The 17,501-nt window shown below is 41.6% G+C and overlaps 1 pseudogene; it reads left to right on the top strand.

Moving 5' to 3' along the window:
- Positions 1 to 17,501, top strand: part of LOC109322484 — a 281,987-nt pseudogene that overhangs the window by 37,321 nt on the left and 227,165 nt on the right.

Raw genomic sequence — 17,501 nt, forward strand, 5'->3', positions numbered from 1 at the left:
TTTGAAATATTGCGAGAATTACCAAAATGTGACACAGAGACACGAAGTGAGCAAATGCTGATGGAAAAATGGCGCCGATAGACTTGCTTGACGTAGGGTTGCCACAAACCTTCAATTTGTAAAAAACGCAATATCTGCGAAGCGCAATAAAGCGAAGCGCAATAAAACGAGGTATGCCTGTATACCCTGTACGCCAATATCCAGGGAATGGCAGAAGACACATTGTGGATGTGGATGTCCATATATACAAGAGGGATCTTCCTGTGGCCAGATCAGCTACCTTTTCCACATTCCTCTGGCACACAGCCAACATCCCAGGCAATCAAGGTCAAAAACACTTAATGTTTTATATCAACTGTAATAGAAAAATGTATATTACTCACTTGGGAATGAACATCCATATCCTGTATATTGTTTGTGTTGTACTTTAAACACCTAATAACTTCATTTTCAAAGTGCATTATTATATTTTAAAATGAAATTGTAAACCCATGTTATCTGTTTGGAATTGAAGTAGGGGCCACTAGCTGAAAAATGTATTTTTGTTATTAAAGAAGCAAATTAAAATAGTAAGAAAACAATACCATTGCAAAGTTATTTGCCTTGATTAAAAGCACCAATAAATGTGTCTTGGTACTAAAGCTGCTCCATTTTGCACTTGACATATAATAGTTTTTCCCTGCAATGTAATATCTCCATTGAAATATAATTATTTTGTAGATTGCTCAGCTTAATGCCCTTATAAACATGCTGTTAGGGGAACTCACCCCTGGTGATCATCAGAACATCATGACAATATGCACAATTGATGTACATGCTAGGGATGTTGTAGCCAAGCTTATAGCACAGAACGTAATTTGTTGCAGTGCAATTACACTAATGCATTTTTAAAAGCATAAAATAAAGAATAATTTCATTTGTTGAAAAGATATTTCTGGTTGCTTATGTATGCCGATGACAGAATATTTTGATTCAATCCATTTTTGCCCTTTTATATTTTTTGCTTAAGAGTTAGATAATTACATTTACCAGTTAAATAATTACCATTTAAAAATATATGGATATTTTGTCAAAATGTTTAAAGATGTCTGTTAAAAATGTATGCTGTAACATGACAGCAGGTTTCTCATTAATTTTCCTCCCATTACTCGTCTGTTCTCAATTAAGTATAAAAATGTACATTTATTACCAATAACTTCAAAGTTTGGATGCATAGAATAAAATATACTGGTTGTATTATATTTTCAGATAGTATTTTATTGTTGTGCACAAGCAGCTTTTATTTTCCTACCTATTCTGTGGTGGAGTGGATAACTCTTAGCACGCCGGATTCTAAATGTTTGGGGCCCCCTTGTGTACAATAATATGGAACTCCATCTTCAAACAAGAGAATCTGTTTGGCTAGGAACAGAAGTTACACATAAAGTGGTTTAAGTCATCCAAAACTGGTTTAAATCTGTAACAGAACAGAAGTTCAGTGCACATAAAGCAGTTTCAAAATGACTGAAACTAGTTTAAGGTAAACCTGGGTAGTTTGGGGTCAAACTGATTTGGGTCAAACTGGTTTATGAAGCTTCTATCCCAGACCCCTTCCTGGTTTAAGTTAAATCAGAGTTCCCCAGCACCCCAGCATGCTTTCCAGCCCTGGGATGGGCTGCGCTGTCTGCTTCAGCAGAGAAAGGTTGGGACAGGAGCAATCCCTGGCTGGGGTTTGGGGCCAGGGAGGGAAGTTAAACCCCCTTTCCCCACTTCCCCTGAGTAGAGAGCTGCCTTGCTCTACTAAACATACTGAAAGGTACTGCTGGCTGTGACTGTGGATTACAAATCTCAAAGTCTCCTGGAGGCAGGAAGAGAAAATGATGAGCAACCCTGCAGAATCCTGCTTCTAGACTGCAAATCCCAGAACACACAGCTATGTGCCAGAGATCTGTGCTTTAGTGCTCCCCTGGATGCTGGCCTGAGCCACTACAAGCATGTGGCTGCATTTTCTGAATCAACAGTAAATGTGTGTCCAGTTGTTTGCCAATTAAATCTCTGCATCTTAGACTAGCCTCCAAAGACTGAATCAATTCAGTCTTGGCATTTTTGACTGTCTGTACTTAGCCCTAACATGGAAATTCCCATTGTGGGATGTGGAGGGACTGCTCCCTGGTCCATGGCTTGCTACAGTGGATATGTGGAATCTGACCTATCTTTCCCCTCTCTCCCATGCCTTCCCCTCACTTAATGGATTACAGAGAGTTTCTGTACAGTCTGCTAATCTTCTAGGTAGAGCACCTGATGAGAATAGTGTGAACCTGCAGCAACCTCTACGTAGGCTGATGGCTTGGTTCTGGTTTGGCTCACAATGCTAATAAGCAATTATTTAAATTAACCATTTTATGCTGCTTTAAGGCAGTAATGAGTTTACAATCTTGTCATGAAATCAGGCAACCCTAAGAAGATGTGCTTTTCAGAGCATATGATGTGGAGCACAGAATTTCATCCTGACATCACTGAGGTTGCTGATGGCATAGGCTAGGCAGAATTTGACCCAGTTGCTATCCTACTAGCAGAATAAGGCCAGCTGAAACAGGTGGCACAAAGACTTCATGGGAATACTGTAGTCTTTCTCTGGAAATGCAAAAAGTGATTCAACTGAACAATTGATATAAGCTATTATCCAAGAATTTTCATGGACATCAGCTGCAAGAAAGTATTTGGCTTGATCATATGAGGCACAGAGAATTCTGGGCTAGAATGAAAGCTTGAGCCTGTATTCTCCACAAATGGCCAAATAGTTGAGAGCTCTTTTTTAGAAGTAGCACTCTCTCTGACTTATGTCAATAGAAGACATTGCAAATGGGATATAAAGAAAGCCATCTCCTGTGAAATGATGTTAAGAAGGACAGGGTCATCATATTTAGCAGCATCTTAAACCAACCTATGTACTACATGGGATATGTATGTAGGGGGTCTACCTGACTCAAGGAGGAGACTGATTAATTTTGCAGGCAGATTCTGGGATCAGCTGCCATCTCTGTCGGCTGAGTGCAGCTCCCACCTCCCATGCCTTGGATTGATCTATTCTGTGGTTCCATCCCTTGTTGCTGATTTGTTGCAAGGGCAGTCAGTCATGCAGCCCTACTCCTTGCCACTTAATTGGCAGAGAGGGGTGGTGCTGCATAACAGGCAGCCATCTCAGCCAATCAGTGGCAAAGGGCAGCAGGTATCATGCTAGTAGCCCTTCATGCCAGGAGAAATTCATGCTGGCTAACCCCCTCTACTTCTCCCCACCTACCCCCCCAATGGGCTGCATGACTAGACTGCAACACCATGAAGACTGCTGGCTCCCTCTGGGGAGCCAGCCAGCATTTTAATTTTCAGTAAGTTGTTTTTTTAATGCAGTGAACCCACCAAAATTGTTGAGCCCATGTTTTTTGCGGAAGCCATTATTTTGCAGAGCCCACTCAGGTTTGCAGTTTCCATGAAAACCACACAATCATGAATTTGGTAGGTTCCTAGACGTATGTGGATAGTTGAATCCAATAGATTTGTGTAAGAAGAAGGAACAAAAAATTCTGCAACACCTTCCTAATCAGGCTTAAGGCTTGGAAAGGGAGAAGCCCCTGAGATAACTCATTATGGAAAAAGGACTGCTACATGGCTATGTGGTTTATTTAAACCTTTTGTTTACCGTCAAGGTCTCCAGTGCACAAGCATTCACCTGGGTGACACAGCTACACCACAGATGGGATACAGACCAGAGGAAATGATTTGTAAATATCTGTGATGCTCAATTTCAATATTCCTGTGAATATCTTGGAAACATTCCTTGGCTTGTTATTACTCCACTTATAGACAGGTAAGGAGAGTCTTAAATATAACCACTCAGCCTTAACTAAAGGCTCAGTTGAACCCTATATGCTAGAAAAAAATCTGTCCGTGTCTGTTTTTATTTAAAAAAGTAGTGGCCAAATCAGATACTAAATACTGTAACGAGAAACTTCCAAATTGCAATGAACGCTAAATGTCTTTGTATTTTTAATACTTCTAAGTTTAAATTTAAAAAATGTAAAGTAAAATCCAATGTTTTCTCTCTTGCCAAAATCTTTCCTAATTCACTCCATGCATTGCACACTAACAATGTGTTGATCTGTTCTCTATGATATGAATGAAAATCACCCTCTGGCCAACGGCTGGTGTCCCGTACCAAATGCTGGGGAATACAACTGGTACTGCCAGGTCACATTTCACCCTCCAAACACCACTCCTTACATTCAAAGTGCCTCTGGATGGCTAATTATATATGAATTTTATTAGTCAGTTTTAGACTATTGGGATAAAAAGGTGGCATTTCTTGAACAAATTATTCATTGAAATTGATATGTTCACACTCAACAGTTTTGACATAGACAGTGCTTTTTAGTATTTGAGATTTGCTTGGGAATCCTGCTCTTCCACAAATTACCTGAATAAGAAGTGTAGAATATAGTTCAAGTAACTCAGTTATGAGGGTGAAAAAAGCCCCTTTTTTACTTAAAATACATCAAATGGAATAAAAGACTTCAGTAATTATTTTAGTATGCACTGACAGCTCTTTGTCCAGGACAATGGTCTTTTAGCCTTGTTAACTGGTATTCTGTAAAACTGTGTAAAACTGTTACAGTTGCTGAACAAAATCCATTCTATTGAGTATAATCACTTTGTTGTGGTGTGATGCATAATAGCAGTTGCAGTGAAAATTTGCTGCAATTTTAAATATTCTTTTCACTGAAATTGTTTATCCACATTGCCAAAGGCTTTAAGGAAGTACTGATGCTTTTCACATTGTCAGGAGCAGCTGTTTCTGTCTACTGTGGCTGTCTACCCACTAACTAGGCAGATGGCAGACAGTGGCTGAGGTGTGTCTGTTGTATACAGGACTAACTTTTCTGGCTTGTAGGAAGCACAGCTGTCGTGCTATTATGATGATGATGATGATCCTTATGTATTTCAGACATTGGAGGCCTTATATAGAGTCATGTGCTTTGAAGGGGTGATTAGGGTCTTTAGTACATTGTGAATAAGCACTTAAATAATCAAACTGCCAAGCTGTGTGAAAATATGGAATCCCTATTAATTAGAATTTGGGTAGGGAACAGGGCAGGAGTTGTGTAAGAAATGAGACCTTGCTACAGATACAAACATCATACATCCTAATATATTCTAATCTGTACAGTAAAGATCATGTCAGCAAACACTAGATACAAATGAATTTACTAAATCTAAAGGAATTTTTCCCAAACTCTATACATATTTTCTATTTAAAGGCCCTGGTAAAGAAAACTAGAGCTAACTAGTTAGATAGCTTTTGAGATGGCAAATTTAAAAAACAATACCTGTATCACCTCTGGTCACAAATGCATGGCCTGTAAGATTATAAAACATTTATACTACCCTAATTTCTCCTGCTCACTTGCAATAGATTTAAAATAAATGAAATGAATAATATCATTTTCCCCTTTAATTATTTTCCTCATTTTCCTTCTGTAGCACGTGGTAGCCCGGAAGAACTTCAGAACTAGTGGGAGTTGGATATGGCTGAGGCCTTAGTAAGTAATGACATGTCATTTAGATCAGGGCTGCCCAATTGGTGGCCTGCAGACTGCTTGCAGCCCATGCGGGATTAAGTTATGGCCTCCAGGGCTGTGTCCAGACAAGAAGAGCCGTGCAGTATGTGGTGCTGCAGACTCATCTGTGGTTCCACATACTGTACATTCAAGCATTTCCTGTGCTGCTGCCTTGCAGCATGGGTTGTTCTAATTACCCCAGGTGGTCCCAAGGTCAAAAAAACCCTGTGCAGAAAAAAAGTGAGGTGGTTGCAGTGTGCACCGCCCAGAACTGGAGCCTGGCCCACTGGAGCCATGCTCCAGCTGCTGGCCAGGCTCCCAGCTGCAGGAGTGCCATGGCTGCAGCTTCCCCGGTCCCCAGAACCTCAGGTAAGGCTGCTGGGGCCAGCATAGTTGCTGGCCCCAGCCTCCCCTATGCCACCTGGGGTAACCTGCTGTGTGCCAGTGGGTGCATGGCATGGCTATTCCCTGAGGACAAGTAGCAGCAGAACAAGGTGTGCCACTGCTTCGTGTCCCCAGGGAACAAAACATCTGCATTCATCTGGATGTGGCCCAGGGTTCCATCCAGTCGCTCCTCTCCTTATTGCTCTGGCTGCAACAGCAGCTGGAGTCTGTGGGCACCCCCTCCCTCTTCTGACTTCTGTGTTTTGTGCTTGCCTTAGGGGACAGTGTGGTGCAGCACACCATTGTGTGCAGCGCTCAGGGTGAGGCTGGGGCTGTGCAGCACATGGTACAGCAGTCAAGTTGGAGGGAGTGTCCATGTAGGACCATTGCAGGGATGGAGGAAGGATACACATGCTGTTACAATCTTAGCTACTTGGGAACCACTGGAGCAGTTTTGTAGCAAGTGCAAACTACAGAAAGAAGACCCAATGACCTTAACGAAGGCAAAATGCAGGAGGTGGTCTGGAAACAGGATGTGGTATCAACTGTGGACCTCCTCCCTGAAGATGGCTGCCAGGCAGTGTGGGAGGGGATCTTCCACAAGGACCTGCAGAAAGTGCACAGAGATGTGAACTGGGAAGTAGCCCACTGCATGCTCTTGGTGTAGGCAAAGCATTACACAGAGGGACAGAGAAACCAACCATACTGCCCCAGGGAGACCTGCCAACGGAAAGCAGAGGCGATCGACTACCTCCTGTGATACTCTCCTTTTGCCAAAGGGGTGTGGAGGAAAATGTTTATATTCCTCAAGATGGTGATAGGAATCACAACCCTGACCAGAGAAGCGGCACTGTTTGTCTGCCTATTCAAGCAAAAGGGGACCCCGATGGCCTATTTCAACCAATTCATTTCCTGCCTTAGGAATATCTTGTGGAAGACTAGGGACCTGCCCGTATATGGGCACACAGTCCTTTCAATAGATGCCTGTGTTAAAATAGGACTGAATGAGATACAAGGGTACTACAAGAGGTGGTCGATATCAGAGAGGAGATGGTGGGGGTCATCTGGAAAAGGACGGACTGGCATAGACTGTTCAGGGGTGGCCCTCCTGAAGAGAGCGACTATCATGAAGGCAGCAGAGATGATGAGAAAAGAAAGCAATGATGATGACGGTGACAACTGAAAAAACTGGGAAAGAAATAGACAGGGGTAGGGGGTGGAGGAACAGGGAGGGAGAACTGGGTAAAGTTGGGGTATAGGGAAAGGTTGCTTGTCTTTGTAACAGGCAAGGACGATGGTGATGGTCACATGGGTGCATGGACACATGGGTGTGCAGGTGCTTGATGTGGAAATTATGATGGGAATGTGTATGATGTAATATCAATAATGTGTTTAGGACTCTCAAGTGAGCCATAGCAGCCACAGGACAGTTTTGGTAGATATATATATATTATATTTGCAAATAAAAAATGTACAAGCGCACAAACCTCTTAGTTGAGGATGGTGTCAAAATGGGACTGAGATGCAGAGGTACTACAAGAAGTTGGCAGAAGATCTTGGGAATCATATGGAAAACATCAAGATTGGCACAGACTGTTCAGGAATAAGGTCCCCAGAGAGGACAACGATGATGATGATGACAATGAGGAGGAAGCAGATGAGAGCAGCGATGAAGAGAGGGTGAGTGACAAGGATGATGGGAAAAGAAGAGGATGACGAAGAGGACACAGACTAAGGACTAAAGACTGGGAAAGGGAGTGGAGGGCACGGGGGTGTGAAGGGGAAGGGGGAGATAGAGGGTTTGGAGGCAGTTTGGCATGATTGTAATGGAGAAAAGAGATGGTGACAGAAGCATGGGTATGGTTATTGTAATGGGAAGTTGATGGTGTAACAGTGTATGTGTGATACTGTCACATGAACTAAACCGCTCACAAGACAGGGCTGTTAAAGTAGAGGGGTATCTTTCTGTCTGTCTGTCTCTCTCTCTTTCTCTACATTGCTGGGACAGTGTGGGGAATCCTGCATAGCTGGTGTCATGCTGTATCTCTTCTGTGCACAAACGGAACTTTTCTCTTTCCAAAGCTGCCAACATGGAATGTTCTCCCTGGCAGTCAACAAATGGAAAGAAATAATAAGCTGAAATTATTTCCAAGTAGCTAGATTTCTCAATGTATTAACAGAAGTAAAATGAACTCAGAAATGCTATTGTAAAATACCTTTCCCTTTTTCATTATCTGTAAGGAATTTCAGGTGACCTTGAATAGGAAGCTGTGGTGGGTGAATTTATTTCTTAAATGCTAGGCAATGTACTCAGTGTATAAGGCAATTTAACACAACACTACCATTCTCTATATGTCATTTGGTGACTTGAAAAGTAATTACAAGATCAATAGCTTACCTGCACACGGCAAAAACAACTGGCAAGAAAAGGCAGGAAAGGCTGGCCACTAAGATATGAACAAATAGGAAGAGAGAAATATGATCAATTCTATCTTAGTAAAGCTCTGGGATCAATGTGCCAGAGAGGGTGTACAAGAACAAACAAAGGAGAATGCCTCATGGAGCTGAAGGAAAAAAGGTAGAACATCTTGATCAGGAGACGACAAAAGAAATAGCCTGATCCTTCAGAAGCTGATGGAGGCAGATCTGCAAGCAAAGTACAAGGTGAACAGGTTTACAGCAATAACAAGAAGTACAGTAGGGTTAGAGGATCATGTAGAGATGGTCACAGAAGAAAGCAAAAGTACTGTAGCGCTAAGGGAAAAGGTTTTCTGGAAGTCAGAGATATCAGAAAACACACAAAAGACGATCACAAAGGTGAAAGAGATGAAGATCAAGGGCGGAGAGGAGGACTAATGAGGCTGGAAGAAGATTTAGAGCAAGTAAGAAGACCCACTGGAGCCAGCTAGCATGCGAGATGAAAGAACACAGGGTGGTAAATAGGAGAAGAGATTTTCTTCAAGCTGGTGAACAATATCAGAGGTAAGAAGTGAAGAAATCTGCCTCAGCTGAGGCAGCAAAAAAGGGCAGGGGGCAAAGATATCACCTTGGAAGGTACAGAAATTGGTAAAGGTTCTTGTAAGAATACTGACATGTTAAAAGAAAGAAATTCTGGTTATCCTAGCTTTGGAGGAAATGATGGCAGATATAATTCCAGGAAACGCAAATAGAAAAACAACACAGAAAAATGTGTGTATGGAAATGTACTTACAAGCGAAGAGAAACTTAGTGGTGTTGCTTCCTATTTTCCTTACCACAATGCTAATTTCATTTAGATTTGGTAATTGGATTTTGGGATCTGGTTAGTTCTGAAATATTTTTACTTTGTAAGTTAATTCACCTTTCCTATAATTACAATTATCCTATACTCCTCAGTGTATTAGGTACCATTTAGTGGATTTTGAAAATTGCTCTTTTTTGTGCCATCTGGTAGGTGTACCAAATGTTAGCAAAAGGCACAATCTCTTCATAGCGTTGGCCTGTACTCCAAAAGACATGGATTATATATATATATAAAGTGAAGTATTTTACACTTAAGGAGAGATTTCAAATGAGTCTTCCAATTCCAGGGAAAATGTAAATTAGCAGCAAAATAAAAATTCCAGGTGCAGGTATTGACACCAAGTTTTATTATCCTTAGGCATCTAAATTATGATGCAGAACTTTCCAGGTGTCGTCTGTCCTAGAATCAGTTCTTAAAGTAGATCAAACTGCGGAGGGCCCAATCCAAGGTGACGCTGAAGGTCTCCACATCATCTAGTGGTACAGAATGGCAACCTCCTGGGGTGATGGGACTCAGTGAGAAAAGATGTTTCTAAAGACAATTTGGCTTCCAGGTTGGCCCACAGCTATCCAATAAAATGTGGGTGCTAGTAAAAGGACTTCTCCCTGCTGAGGAGGAAGTGGCGATGGTGGAGAGGGAGACAAGTCAGTAGGTGATAATCACACTTATTGGTGGGATACTTCTTTCCTGTCTCTTGATTGTCTTCGTAGCAGTTCCTCACAGGAGCATAAACTTTTCCTGCTCACACATCAAAATTTCCTGCTTACTGGAGCCTTTGTGAACCAGGGAGAGGAGGGATAACTCTCCCTCTCCCCTTAACAGTGGAGAAGAGCTGCATTTCTCCACACTCTAATTTACTGAAGTCACTAGACGATCTTTGCACCGTCTTTGATATTACAGATATTGGGAGGGGAAATAAAAAGCAATCTCCAAGGTTAAGTTCTTCAAGTATTGTGAATAGGCATGCTTTTGACTTCAGTGGAGTCATGCTGATTTATAGCAGCTGAGGGTCTTACCTTAAACTTTGTTTTTTGAGGATTCTTTTCTTGGAATCTGTGACTATTCTCAAAAGTTAAATAAACAGCCATGTTACATGTGTGACATATTTGAAGTGGCACAGAATACTTTCCTAGTGAATTCTATCTTTGGCCTAAACATATGCAGCTCTAATTCACTCTATTTTGATATTACAATAGATAGATACCTGCATATGGAAATACTCACTACTAGCTAAGAAGCATCCACATTTTGGTGGACTTTGTGATCAATAATGATAAAAATGATGGCTCAGCACATATTAGCCAAGGACGGACTGAGTACTTTGTAAAGTGCTGGTCCCTCTGGGATTGCATCTAGTAAAGCATGTGAGCACATGCCTGATTTTTAGCACTCAAGTAGTCTTACTGATTTCCAAAAATACTCAGCAGCACCCGTTTATCCTTTCACTAAGGGATGGTTTGTGTTGTGGGAATAGCTGCTGTGTTTTCTTTGGGTTCAGAATACCCTATATAGTAAGGCATTTTCTCAGGGAGTCTTCAGGCTTTCTTCTGGGCTTCGGGCTTCATGATGTAATAGATCAAAGGTGTTAGATAAATAGGCCTTCAAAATTTTGTTGTTTTGTCCTTTTAGGTAGTCCTTATAGGCATTTGGGAGTCTAGTAGAGTATGAGTGCATTAGAACTTTTAACTGCAAGACTTGCTGGAGAACATACACTGTGCCTGGAGTTTCATTTTATTTTAGCTGTAATGATAGTTATTCCCTATTGGCATTATCTGCCATTATATATATATATATATATATATAAAATTTTTAAAGAGAAACTCTGAACAATTGCCCATCCCTGTGAGAAATTGTCTTTGGAAAAAATTCCATGGAAATAGTAACTGCATGTCAGTTCTCTTGCTCCTGCAGTTGTGATGTTCTTAATTATATTTATTATTAGTATCCAGTGAACCCCCACTTCGAATATAACACAAGAGACAAGCAAAAAGAAAGAGAATGGAATAGAGCATACAGGTAATGTACCAGAGTGATGATGACAATAACTCTTGTTAGTCCTGTTTCCTTCACACCTGCTTTCTCAAAATGAGGGGCAAGGAGAAAGCAGCAATCAAAATATGTGACATTTCAAGATGATGCACAGTTTTAACATTTATTTGCTCTTACTGTGCATTATAAGAAAACCTGATTCTATGTTAGAAGCCATCTTATGAAATGTGTCAAATAGATAGCACTCAAGTCAGATTGTAGTAGTGTTTACTTCTCCACTTGCCTTTTGAGATGAGAAGGCAGTCTATTAAAAAGACATAATCAACCTCAAAATCATATTCACAAGTCACACAAATTAGTAACCACCAAGATGAATACAACTGACACAGATTAAAGAAAAAATATATTTCCCTTTTTAATGTATTAATGTTTTACATTTGACAGCACGTCATTCTGTTTAGTCATTTTTATCATTTCTTTTGTAAATATTTATGGATGAGGCTATACTGAAGTCAATGGGGCCACTTGTGTGGGCAGTCTTACTCATGCAGATAAATATTTCAGGATCTGATATTCAGTTTGTTTCCCTGGCTTTTCATACATCAGCATGGGAAGGAGAAACATGATTTAAATAGGAAAAAGTAAAACCATACCTGATACAAATTGGCTCTGGCACTTACAGGCCTGCACAGCACCTCAAACGAATAACAAGTGGGCAATAAATTCCAGGGTAACATACTTTCGGCTCTGTTTGTCTTAATAGAACTCTCTAGCTGAGGACACTGGTGATAAAATAACTTTTCATCCATAGACCTCTCACTTTGATAATCACCATAATCAGCTCATGATGAAAATTATTGCCATCCAATAGGCTTTGAAATATCTTGATGGATACAGTCAAATTCTTAATGGGTAGCCACATCACCAGATATGACTCCTTGACACTCACCTTTTTATTCAAGGAGGCTGAATGGGAAATTACAAGTCAATTAAAAAGAGTTAAATGCAGTTTCTGTTTTCGATGTTTGGTGAGGGAACCTTTTCCTGGCCTATATGGCTGGAATTTGGTTGCATTTGAGCTCATTTTCCTGTTAGAATATACCAGATACAGTGATGGTTTCACATTCTGTATCATTCAATGTAGGAAAATCTGTAGTGATGCAACCAGATGGACTTTGAGCTCAGATGCATCAGTGTTTTGCCAGTTATATCAGATATATAGGAAAATAAAGTGTGAAGGTGTTTGACAGTACTGGGGGAGCAAGAAAGTTTCTGTCTCTTATTCTGAGTCCTTCAGATATGATAGTTCATATGGATTGATTAATTCCATAATTATCTATTAACCTGTCTCTTGCATCTTCTTCTGAAGTTCTGGTAGTGGTCCATGTTGGAGGCCAAATGTTCAGCTCATTCTCCTGTTAGACTGTACCAGACTGGAGGGAGCACTAGTGTGGCAGTTACTTTATTGCTACTTGCTAATTTGCAAAATCCAGTCATTTGCAAAGCTCTGATGCTCTTCAGTGTTCTGCTGTACTTCTTACACATGATTTATAGTCTGTGCACGTGATGTTTCCATTTCTGCAGATGTTATATAGCACTGATCCAGGCTCCACATTTAACACAGAGTGGAGCAGTTTTGGACCCTGCTGGAACAGGAAAAACTGAAACAATCATTCTTTAGGTACTATGGTGTACGTTTTCAACTGTTCAGAACAAATGGACTACAAAGTAATGCATTTGGCTAAAATCATAAAATCTTACATGCTGCTAGCAATTAATGAATTGCTAACCCAGATGGTATTATTAAAACCTGCAAATACCCAGCATTTCTGAAGAATAAAGTAGAAAGCAAATTTTTTGAAAGATTGTGAATATTTTGGGAAAGATTATCGCTCTTGGTCTGTTTTTCATTAGTAGTAAAATAACTCAGTAATATAGTCTTGAAGCCTTGCTCCACCTCTTCTGTTGGTACAAAAGGGAATAAACAGAAGAAGAATTTCTGGCTGATATCTCTGCACCACCTGCTTCTGGCCTACCATGGCACACAAACAGGCAAAACATGCACTCCACAGCAAAAGGAAAGGCATGCATTCTGAAACAGACATTTCCTTTGGCTCAAGTAATCTTCTGTGCAGGGACTTGTAGTAGGAAACACTAATTTGGAGCAGGATATAGGTCAACCTAGTAGGATATTCTGTCTTCTGTAGTGTGCTGTGCCTGAAACTTCAGAGGAAGGTTTAAAATTCCACCTGTACAATAGTGCCTATCTGCTTGTACAAAGCTGTCATTGGGCTTTTGGTGGTTGTGCATTTCCTTCTCAGTTTGCCAAAGGCAGAGAGTTTGTACCCTGAAACATGAGGACTCGTGGTCTGTAAGTCTTTATTTAACTTTGCTGCAAAAGTAGCAGCCATAGAATGGACTTCTGAATATCTTCAGAGAAGTGTGGATATGCTAGAAAATAAGCCAATGGCTAATGCAGAGAAATAAATTGAAATCTACATGACTAGTTAGACCAATCCCAGACTAATACCATGATAAGGTAAAGATGGTTTTGCTACAGATAAATCTGAAGGATATAGCAGTGGTCCAGTATAAGAGATCAATGCAAAGTTAAGTTCATTAATATTGAGTAAAGGAAATGCTAGTTATTTGCTTTTAATATGAGATCAGATTTAAATGAATCAAATGGATTTTTATGAGAAAGAATAAGTATAGTATTAGATAAAATTCTTTCCTTGCTTTCTGATTTTTCCCTCACATAAATTAATTCAGGAATAGTCTGATTGACTGATTGTAAACTCTTAATTTATATATCCACTATTGCTGATAAAAGTATGTATGGTCTATTATTATAAGCAAGAAATCATAGTGATATAATGCATGTGTTTGATTTACTGAGTTTAAGCTGAACCATTACACAATTAGAACTGCCATGATGTATTGCTGTAAACATTGACCTTATTTTACTAACTGTCCTGATTTTATCAGGTTTTCAAAAATATGAAATGACTTTATTAGATTATTTCATATTCTTTTTTACTCTAGGGAATATAAGGAATTGTCCCCTTAGTGTCTTATGATAGGTACACCATCCACTCTATTAAATAAAATTACAGCTGTGGTTTAAACTATGAATGTGTGGATGTCTAGGTAAAAATATGAGTATGTTCTTTGATAGTGGAGTGGACATTCTTTTAGCACTAGAAATATGTGAGAGTCTCAAATTGATGAGAAATGCAAAGATTATGAACAAGCATATTATATGCATCTTATAACACAGTTCATCTTGTACACAGGGGCTACTTACAGACATTAACCCCCACCCCCAATGGCACTTTAAACTCGGCGTGCCTCTGCACTGAGCTGAGCACATGCCCAGAAGAGGCATTGTGTTAATTGTACCTGGCTCCCCTAACGTCTGTATACATTGGTTGCTTTATTGGGGTTTTTTGGGCATTTTTATTTAATAGCTGATTGAGAGTGTCAAAAAGTCTCACTGAAGTGCCCCGTCTATACATATGTGGCAGAGCTGGGTTGAACACACTGCTTCTTTTGGTAAAGCACTTTTTTTTCATGCCTGTCAGCAGCCAGGGATATGAACTGCGTTAATACAGTCAACAGCTCACAATATATTGAAGCTGCCAGTGATGTCAAAGAATATAATATTAGATTAGCTTTGTCTCCATGAAATATATGCTCTCAGTAGACTGGAACCTTGAGGAAGATATCTGAAAATATCAGGGTAGACAATGTACTGACAAGCAAAAAAAAAAATCCATAAATTAGTTTGTTGGTCAATCATAAGAATTATAGAAATTAAGGCCTGGAAGGGACCTCAAAAGATCATCGAGTCCATGCTACCTTTTTTTGCCCTTGCTTTCATTGCTTCAGATTGTCATGCTGTTCCATGTAAGGGGGGTGGGGGTGGAAAGGGCCATGTTCTTGTTCTTCTGTGCACTCACAGGCACAGCGCCTGTATGCTTCAAATTACAAAGACTGGCCATGTTGCATACTTCCTTAGCATGCAGCACCTCTAAGGCCAGGTACAGACATGACACATAAACCAGTCTACACCCAAAACAGAAGAGAAGTTCAGTGCACACAGACATAGACTGGCTTAAAAATGGTGGAACCTGTTCTGAAACAGACCCCAATCCATGTACACTCAAAGGCTAGGTACAGACATTCAAAAAACCTGAGGTGGATTCAGACTAACTTACCTGGGTTTCTCTAAGTGATTATATTAGTTTGGGAACAAACAGAATGCAAGTTCATCCTTTCATGGGGTGGGGGAAAGGCACAATGGCTGCCTGCACTGGCCAAGGCCAGCACACTGGGGGTGCTCCTGATCTCCTCCCCATGTGCTGGAGACTGCTGATAGCTGCCAAATGGAGCCAAGTGGTGGGCCACCTGTGGTTGACTGCCAGGCACTTGACCCTGATCTTCTTCCAGAGTAGGTCACCGGGGAATGTCGGGCAGCCCAGCTGGCAACAACCAGAAGGGCATGCCATGGTGACCCACTATGGGGCTCTCCTGGAAGGGGGATGAGAGCCAATCGGGGGTGGCCCAGCCACTCAGCAGAAGGAAGGATCAGGTCCTTCAGAGCTCCAATGAGTAGCAGGCACTCGGCAGCAGGCACCTGGCATGATTGCAGGTATCACATCACGTGGCTGCTGCTGCTGGTGTCTGCAGTTCACCAGAGCTCTAAGGGGTCTGATCCTTCCTTCTGCAGAGTACCTCCCCCACTCACCCAACCTAGGGACCAGTCTGACCTAAACTGATTAAGTCTGATACCTCGTTGATCCAGATCTGTCTTAGACTGGGTTCTGTCATTTTTAGAACAGTCTCTGTACCCTGGTATTCTGTTCTGTTACAGGTATGGACTGGTTTCCAATCACTTGTATTAGTTTATGTATAATGTCTGTACCTGGCCCAGCTTAATCAATTTAAGTTAGACTAGTGCATCAAACTTCTGTACCAGATCCTCTATCGATTCATGGTACATCATTGCCTGCCAGCATCCCAGGTGCCTTTGCAGCTGCCTGCTAGCCCTCCCTTGCAGGGAGGCCCACTGGAACTCCATCAGGCTTGGCTGTTTCAGCCAAGTACCCAGCGAGCCCTGCCCTTGGACTGTCACAGAGTTGAGCCAGCACAGACTTTCTCCCCAGCCCTGTCTCCTGACTCTAGCCAGCTATGAGTGGAAAACAGTGAATTGATTCTAACACTTACATGCATTTCCATGTTGTGTTACATGTTCATATGCTAGAAATTAAAAAGTGATACATATTTGTCTGAGTTTTTGTGAACAAACTGTATTTATATTTTATTTAGCAGAATGCCTTAAAACATGCTCAGTTACTGCTGGAAGGCAGCAGGGGAAGGGATTCTGCCAAGGGAAGGACTAGGCCCCTTGGAGCTCTGGCACCAGTGGCAGCTGCCCGTACCAGAGCTCCAAGGGGCCTGATCCTTCCTTCTATGGAGTGCCCAGACCACGCCTAATTGGCTGCTGGGCATGGGCAAGCATGTCGCTAACCCCCTGCCATCATCACAGATCCTTCCCTGCTTCCAGGAGAGGCCCAGAATGGGTCACCATGGCACACCTGGCGGCCTGGCTTTTGTCAGCAGAAGTAGGGAAAACATGCTGTAGGTCCTGCTCTGGGGCTCTCCTGGAAACCTAGGAGAGGATCTGTGGTGACAGCAGGAGGTTGGGGGTGTGCTTGCTCATGCCCAGCAGCCAGTCGGGGCTGCCTGGGGTCTTGGTTGTGCCTGGCAGTCTCTGGCAGCCCAGGGAGTCTGTGGAGCCTGCTGGGAAGTATGGAGGAGTGCCAGGCAGCCTGCATACCCCTACCTTTTTCTGCTCCCCTCCATGAAAGGATAGACTTGCATTATGTTTGCTCCTGATCTAACCTACACCACTTAACAGAAACCCATGTTGGCTTGATCAATTCTGCCTCAGAGTTTTTGAATGTCTGTACCTAGCCTAAAGGGAGCAAAAGGGAGCCGCATAGTCTTAGGGATTATGCTGCCCCTACAGATGGAACGTGGCACTGGATTCTCCCTCATTGCCTGCGGAGAAGCTGTGTTAAGATTTCTGCCTCCTGAAGGCAGAGTTCTTCCCCAATTTTTCCACAGACCATTACATTCGAAATGTGAGGCTGTGTCTTAAAAGATAGCTGAGTCCTGTTTTTGTGAGCTGATAGAGATCCTGAACTGTTCTAGCTGCTTAGCTGGTAGCTCCTCACAGCTAATTGAAA

Source organism: Crocodylus porosus, unplaced genomic scaffold (genome assembly GCF_001723895.1).
Source record: "Crocodylus porosus isolate Cpor-Errol unplaced genomic scaffold, CroPor_comp1, whole genome shotgun sequence".
Lineage (NCBI taxonomy): Eukaryota > Metazoa > Chordata > Crocodylia > Crocodylidae > Crocodylus > Crocodylus porosus.